A 6813-nucleotide genomic window follows, 5' to 3' on the forward strand; every position below is an offset into this window, starting at 1 on the left:
AGTCTCTCCGATGGTATATTGAGGTTAGCATAAATTACGATTTGTCGCTCGAGATCTCTCGAACCTCTTGTTATAGATCTAATTTATTGTTGATTTTTTTCTTTATCTATTAACATTTTCACCCTAATATTATTTAATACATCCAAAGTGGCATATAATTACTGTTTACAGACAAAGTGAAAATGCCTTCTTTTTTTCTTTCTTTTTTTTCTTTTTGCATTTTATAAGTTTAAATATATATTGACATGTCAGAAGAAAAAGTTCTTTCTTTTTTGATACTCCAAAAATAGAGATAAGATAATAATAGAAAAATGTGTGCACACGTGCAAATAATTAAAAATAACAATAAAAGTGGTATAGGTAGAAAACAAACTCACGTGCAAATGCTAAATTTAAATATTTGTCCCTTAATTGCCCTTCCCCTTTTGTGTCAGGGGAATACTAAGCTTAACCTTGGATTCCTATTCCACTTTACCTTAATATCATACATTAAGGGAATGAAGGGTGAAATGACAATATTACCTCAAAAGTATTCTAGTTCCATGGTTATTTGCCTTAATTTGCAGTTTTTTCAATAGCTCAGGAGTTGTGACTAACAGAAAATCATGTGCTAAGAAACTTGGGGCTCAAGAGTATTCCCATGGAAGGTTTATTTTCTTTTTTGTTCGTTTTTGAAAAAGGATATGGTAAATATTCATTAAATCGAATAGTTCCTTAATGATTAAAAAAATGGGCATCATGGTTAATAACCAGCTTAAGCCAAGAAAGATGACACCAGACGTATAAAATATGACTCCGTCGACCATTGATATGCATGAAACATCCACATTCAACTTGATAACAGGCTGTACCCGACATCTCCATCGAACAACCTCCTCTATCTAAAACGCACTCAAAAAGTGCGTCCTTAGGCCTATAATTTTGTTAGTTGTATTGTTAATTTGTGTTTATTAACGCTCTATTATGTTTAATTATATAAAATCGAGTATTTGGATAGGAACAAGATATTCTTATATTAAAGTGATAAAAATACCCCTATAATAAGTTAAGGTTTGACCTAGGGCAATAGAAGAGGAAAAAGTTGATGAAAAGTGGCGAAAGGGAAAAAAGAGGTATGGATGACGCACTACAAGGTGTTGTCTCACTACTTTAAAACTAGTCGTTCATAATTAGGTCATAACTTTTGATCTGGGTGGCCGTTTTAAGCGAATGACCACTCATTTTCTTCATTTTTCGTTCTCTATCAATCTACAACATTAGACTTTTTAATTTCTTTCATCTACTTTTTGTAATCCAGTCAAATGTTGATGAGTTTTATTTTTTGTTTATCCATTTCCTACGCAATTTGGAAAAACGTTTGCCTATATAATGGAGGGTCTTCAGTAGTTCTCATCATCAAATTTCGAAATTTTTGAGACTAGAGTTCTGTCTATGGGTCTTTTCCTTTTTGTATATGGGATTCTTTTATGTGTAATTTTGCAGTATTGCTATAGTTCTATCTATGGAAGTCATGTTAGGTTGAATTTCTCATTGTTCAAGGATTAGATGGATTTTTATTAAAATACTTTGTGATTATTGAATATTAATTTACATGAATGTTAGTTAGTATGACTATTCTTAATGCCTTTTAATGTTTGGTTAATATTTGAATGATTTCATGATTTAAATCTTGCTTGAGAAAGTAGACTTTAGATTAGATTCATGCATGCTAGACTATCGTTTGAAAACACTAGAGTAATCAGATAACAATAGACGTTATTGATGAAGAGTCTTAATGTTTTGCTTAATTATCTAGTTTCAATAGATTAGTAATTAGTAATTAGGTGAAAGAAAAGATTGATCTTGAGAGGGACAATCCAAATAAAAGACTTCTAAACCCAAGTGTCGTGTTAATTGATTCAAGAGTCAAAGTAATCGTGTTTGATAATGCCATTAATGAAGTTTATTCCCTAGAATGTCTCTTAATAGATAATCTCCATATTCATCCATTTTATTACTTTCTTAATTTAATTTAAATTAATTTTCATCATAGTTCGGTTCACTAAATAAAATTAGATGAATCCCTAAATAGTGAAAGGTATCAAACCAATTTCACAGAGAACTATACTCAATCTCGATCATTTTAAACTATATTATAATTTGACACGTGTGCTTGCGCGTATCGCTCTCCATCCTCTCTGCCACCTTGCGTCTGATCCTCCATCGACCTCTCCTGTTTAACTTGAAAATCCCGAATATACTCCAAAACCCAATCAAGCCGCCTCTCCACCGTAACAACTAGACTCTCAGGAATAACTGAATTTCTATCCTCCCATAAAGCCCAACAAAGCACCGCGAAAACAAGCCATCTCCACCCCAGACAACTCGCAAGCATACATTGACTCGAACTAAATTCAGTACTGCAGGGACCAACAAAATCCATAAACTTTTTGCCCTTTTGCACCCAAAAAAGGTATGCTTCATCGTCTCTGGTTTGTTTTCCACAGCACACACACCATTGATTGATTGTGATGCTTCTTCTATGAATATTAAAATTTGAAGGTAAGATATTATGGAAGGTTCAGGGAATGGAGGGTTTGCTTGTTAGGCAGCTGATTGATGATACTGGCAAGTTGGATGTTCCTATTTTGAGAAGTTTGTTTTAGGAGGAGGATCATTTCTAAAACCATGAGACCGGATCAATGGATGTGCCACTTTACTCAAAAATACTATCTTTACTATTAACATTGCTTAGAAGCTTTTTATTAACCATTCCTTACCTGATTCCACTTCTTCATCCCACACTTTGTTCTCTCTTTGGTACCAAATAAAACTAAATTGATGGAAAGGTTTATTTTCTTATATATAAGTTAATTTTGTGGGGAAAATACCCTTATATCCATTTATGTCCTTTATTATGTTTTGTTTATATAAACACCGTGTGACACTTATAATTTTATCAATTAAACCCTTAAACTTTTAAAAACGAATTAATTTAGATTTTCAATTAAGATTTATTTTGAAAATAATTCAATATTTAAAGAAGTCTACGCATATGTAAGAATTGAATGCATGAATGGTTTTCAAATATATTATGAATAAAGAGTCCAATTTGATTCATTTCTAATGTTTAAAAGTTTAATTGAAACAATTATATATTTTATAAATATTTTTTTTGTTAAGTCTGAAAGATGGTGTTAATTGATACAATGATTAGTTCATGGCTTAAATTGATACAATTCCAAAATTTAATGTCGTAAATTGAAATTTTTCCTAAATATTAATTTATATATGTGCATGAAGTCCTAACTTATGCACATTAAGCCTAATATTCTTAATAAGATTGTAACGAAGTTAATTTCAATTATCTATGTAACCAGGGAACCCTATGAATTGACCTATGACTTCTTTTGCTCTACAAACTTCAACACTAAAATCCATAAGAGAAAAGAAATATTTTTTTGGTCCCTCAATTTTGTGTATAGCTTTTATTTGATTAAACGTCATATTTTTACTCCTAAGTTTTAAGTTTATTTTTCATTTGGTTCTTTTAGTTTCAGAATGCCACATTTTTACTATTGTGCTTTTATTTCTATTTCATTTGGTTCCAAAATTTCAAGACTTACTACTTTTAACTTTAGTTTTTTTTTTTAGTAAATACTCACTTTATATCTTTTATGTTAATATCTATTAATTAATTCATAAAATTTTATTATTAAAAAAAATAGTTTTCACTAATTTTACTCACATCATAACTATTTTAAATTAATTAAACAAAATCTAAAACCCAAATTAAAGGGAGTAGAATTGAAAACTCACGAGGTTAACATTATAAAATTTTGAAATATTGAGACTAAATGAGAAAACTAAATTTAAAATTTAAGGGTAAAAATGTAATATTTTGAAATTTATGGACCAAATGAAAAGTAATCTCAAAACCTAGTGGTTAAAAGTGTAACATTTTGAAATTTAAGAACGAAATAGAAATTAGACTCAACACCTAGAAATCAAAATGATAATGTTCTAAAAAATATAATAATAAAACAATGTGAAAAGAGTAAAAAACCTTACTACTTTAATTAGCTAGAATCTTGAAAACAAGGTTCTAGCAAAGTGTCGAATGGGTCTTTCAACTCAGCAACACAACCGTGGTAAGTTTCTCAATTTTTTTTTTTTTTCTTTTTTGTGTACTTGATATTTTGTTTATAATGTTTCGTTATTATGAAGCACATAAAAAATTTATTACTTTTATATAATCTCTCATTTGACATGATTTCATTTTTAGTTTTCCTTTTCGAAATTTTTATTTGTTTCTCTATTTCTTTAATACGATTTTACGATTTTATCTGAATATTTATGAAGTTTTATCAAATTATAAAGATCCAATTCAAATTATTAAAACCATATGAATTAAATTTTTTAAAAATTTAATCATTAAGAACCAAATTTATAATTTAACCTAATTCTTTTTTAGTGTAATAGTTCAACAGGATAGCAGAATGTTTGCCCTTATATTATTGGTTCTTGAATTTTGCTAGGTTATCTTTGTCATGGGAAGAGGTTAATAACCGTGTATTGCTTCTAAAATACAAAAATAAAAGGATAATCGCACCATTCTCTTTCATTAAGTTCTAACATATTTGACTTCACACATTTCTATGCATTAATGTTTATGTGATTCTAACATGACAAACTGTTGTTGTTCTTAAAAATGGAGAACGTCAAGAATAGTGTCTGAAATCAGGAGTGTTGGAGCAACGAAAGAGATAGGGAGTTGGGATAGGATGGCTAAGTTATAACTCTCCCCCATAAAAATTATACGTGCGAGTTGTTCCTCCGTGTCATGGTCATACTTTTTCAATTGTAGAGCACCACGAATTACACTTGATTATGGTCAATTATAAGGGACATTTAAGTCCAATCTACTTTTTGTTCGACTCTTTAAAGCTTGGTTGAATCTTAGGCGAGAGAAGAACCTTAGGCGAGGTTCTCTCATCCTCAACTAAACTTAATGTTGGGATTGATGTCTTAAATCTCTTGGGTTTCAATTTTGTATATGAATTATTTATTTAATAAAATAAGATGTTATTTTATTTGACATTTAGTGTACATTAACCCAATCCAATAAAATTAATGTCCAAGATTATTTTATATAACTTAAACATACATGTGGTCGACATATAGGTGGATCATGTTTAAGTAGTAACCAAAATGGTTTGGAGAATATGGATAAGGTTGGATACATTGTCTTGGTAACACTACGGATGCAACCACTTTGTAATTGTTACAATAGTGGTAAAATGTTACAAATGATTTGATCCTAATCGTTCATGTGGAGACATGTGAGTGGAGGTATCTTATACAAAGAGTTTGTATAAGACCAAATCGCAAAATAATTAGTCTCTCTTTATAACTGTTAGGGTTGATGCCCTAAATCGTGTGGGTTTTGTAATTTGTAAACTATTTATATAAAAGTATTTATTTAATAAAGTACAGTGTTGTTTTATTTCATTATTTTGCATTAACCCAATCCAATAAACTAAGATTCAAGGTTATTTTATGTAACTTAAACATGTATGTAGCTGATATACAAGTGGCTAATGTTTAAGTAATAACCTGAACGGTCGGTAGTATATGGATAAGGTTGGATACCTTATCCTAGTAACACTATGGATACAACCCACTTTGTAATTATTACAATAGTTGTAAAGTGTTACAATAGTTGTAAAGTGTTACAATAATAGTTGTAAAGTATGACAAATGATCTGATCTTGATCATTCATGTGGAAACATATGAGTGGGTGTATTCTATACAAAGAGTTTGTATAAGACCGGACCACGAAATGATTAGCCTCTCCTTATAACACCGTTACTTGAAGAGACTTATATTTCACTAGGATGACCATAAGTAAGTTGACCTTAATCCTTAGTAAGTTGTGAACTTCTACCTATAAGGGACTAGTTTCACCAACTCAATATGCCTACTATTTTGGAAATTTGTCCAAATAGAGAGTTGAGAACACAGCTACACAAGATGAAATTCATTCCTTCTCGTCTTGAGGAAAAGTAGATAAATTGCTCCCTTAAGGGCTTATTCCGGGTCTTGAACAATGAGGCGTCTCATCCTCTCACTTGCCAGAGAGTGGTCTAGTTTATAGTTGGATTATAACTAATTGTTCATTAGAGAGATCAATGGTAGTTGAGGAGATATATGTAACTACAAGAGTAATACGGTAATTTGACCTAGTTGTTGTTACAAGTAATTTGTGAACGGTCAACTTCGTTAATTGGTTATGTCCATGAACACATAAATATATCTAGTGCAAAGACTACAACTGTCGGTCTTTAGTAGAGTGAGCGACAGTTAATGAATATTGATTACTTTGATTAATTAATCAAATATTATTGAAGCTTTTAATCTATAGGTTTATAAGGTCTCCTTGCTAGCCCACTACGGAAAAAACAGTGTATAATTATTTTTGAAATAATTTGAATTGTTTAAATTATTTAAGGAAACTAAAAGTATTATTTATATTAATATGATTAATATAATATATAATGTATATTGATATATTATAGTATATAGTTAATTATAAATATGATTTATAATTAAAATTATATAATATGTGAGAGATAAGTATTTGAATGAGATTCAAATATTATTTAAGTTGAATAAGTTTTATATAAATACTATAGGTTAAATTTAATGTGAATAAGATTCATATTAAAACTATAGGTTATAAGAGGGAATTTCATTTTAATATGATTAAATTGTTGGAACATAGAAAAAGCATGCAATAGCAGAAGCAATGATCGATAACATTCTAATTACAT

Source organism: Benincasa hispida, chromosome 8 (assembly GCF_009727055.1).
Source record: "Benincasa hispida cultivar B227 chromosome 8, ASM972705v1, whole genome shotgun sequence".
In the NCBI taxonomy this organism is placed as follows: domain Eukaryota; kingdom Viridiplantae; phylum Streptophyta; class Magnoliopsida; order Cucurbitales; family Cucurbitaceae; genus Benincasa; species Benincasa hispida.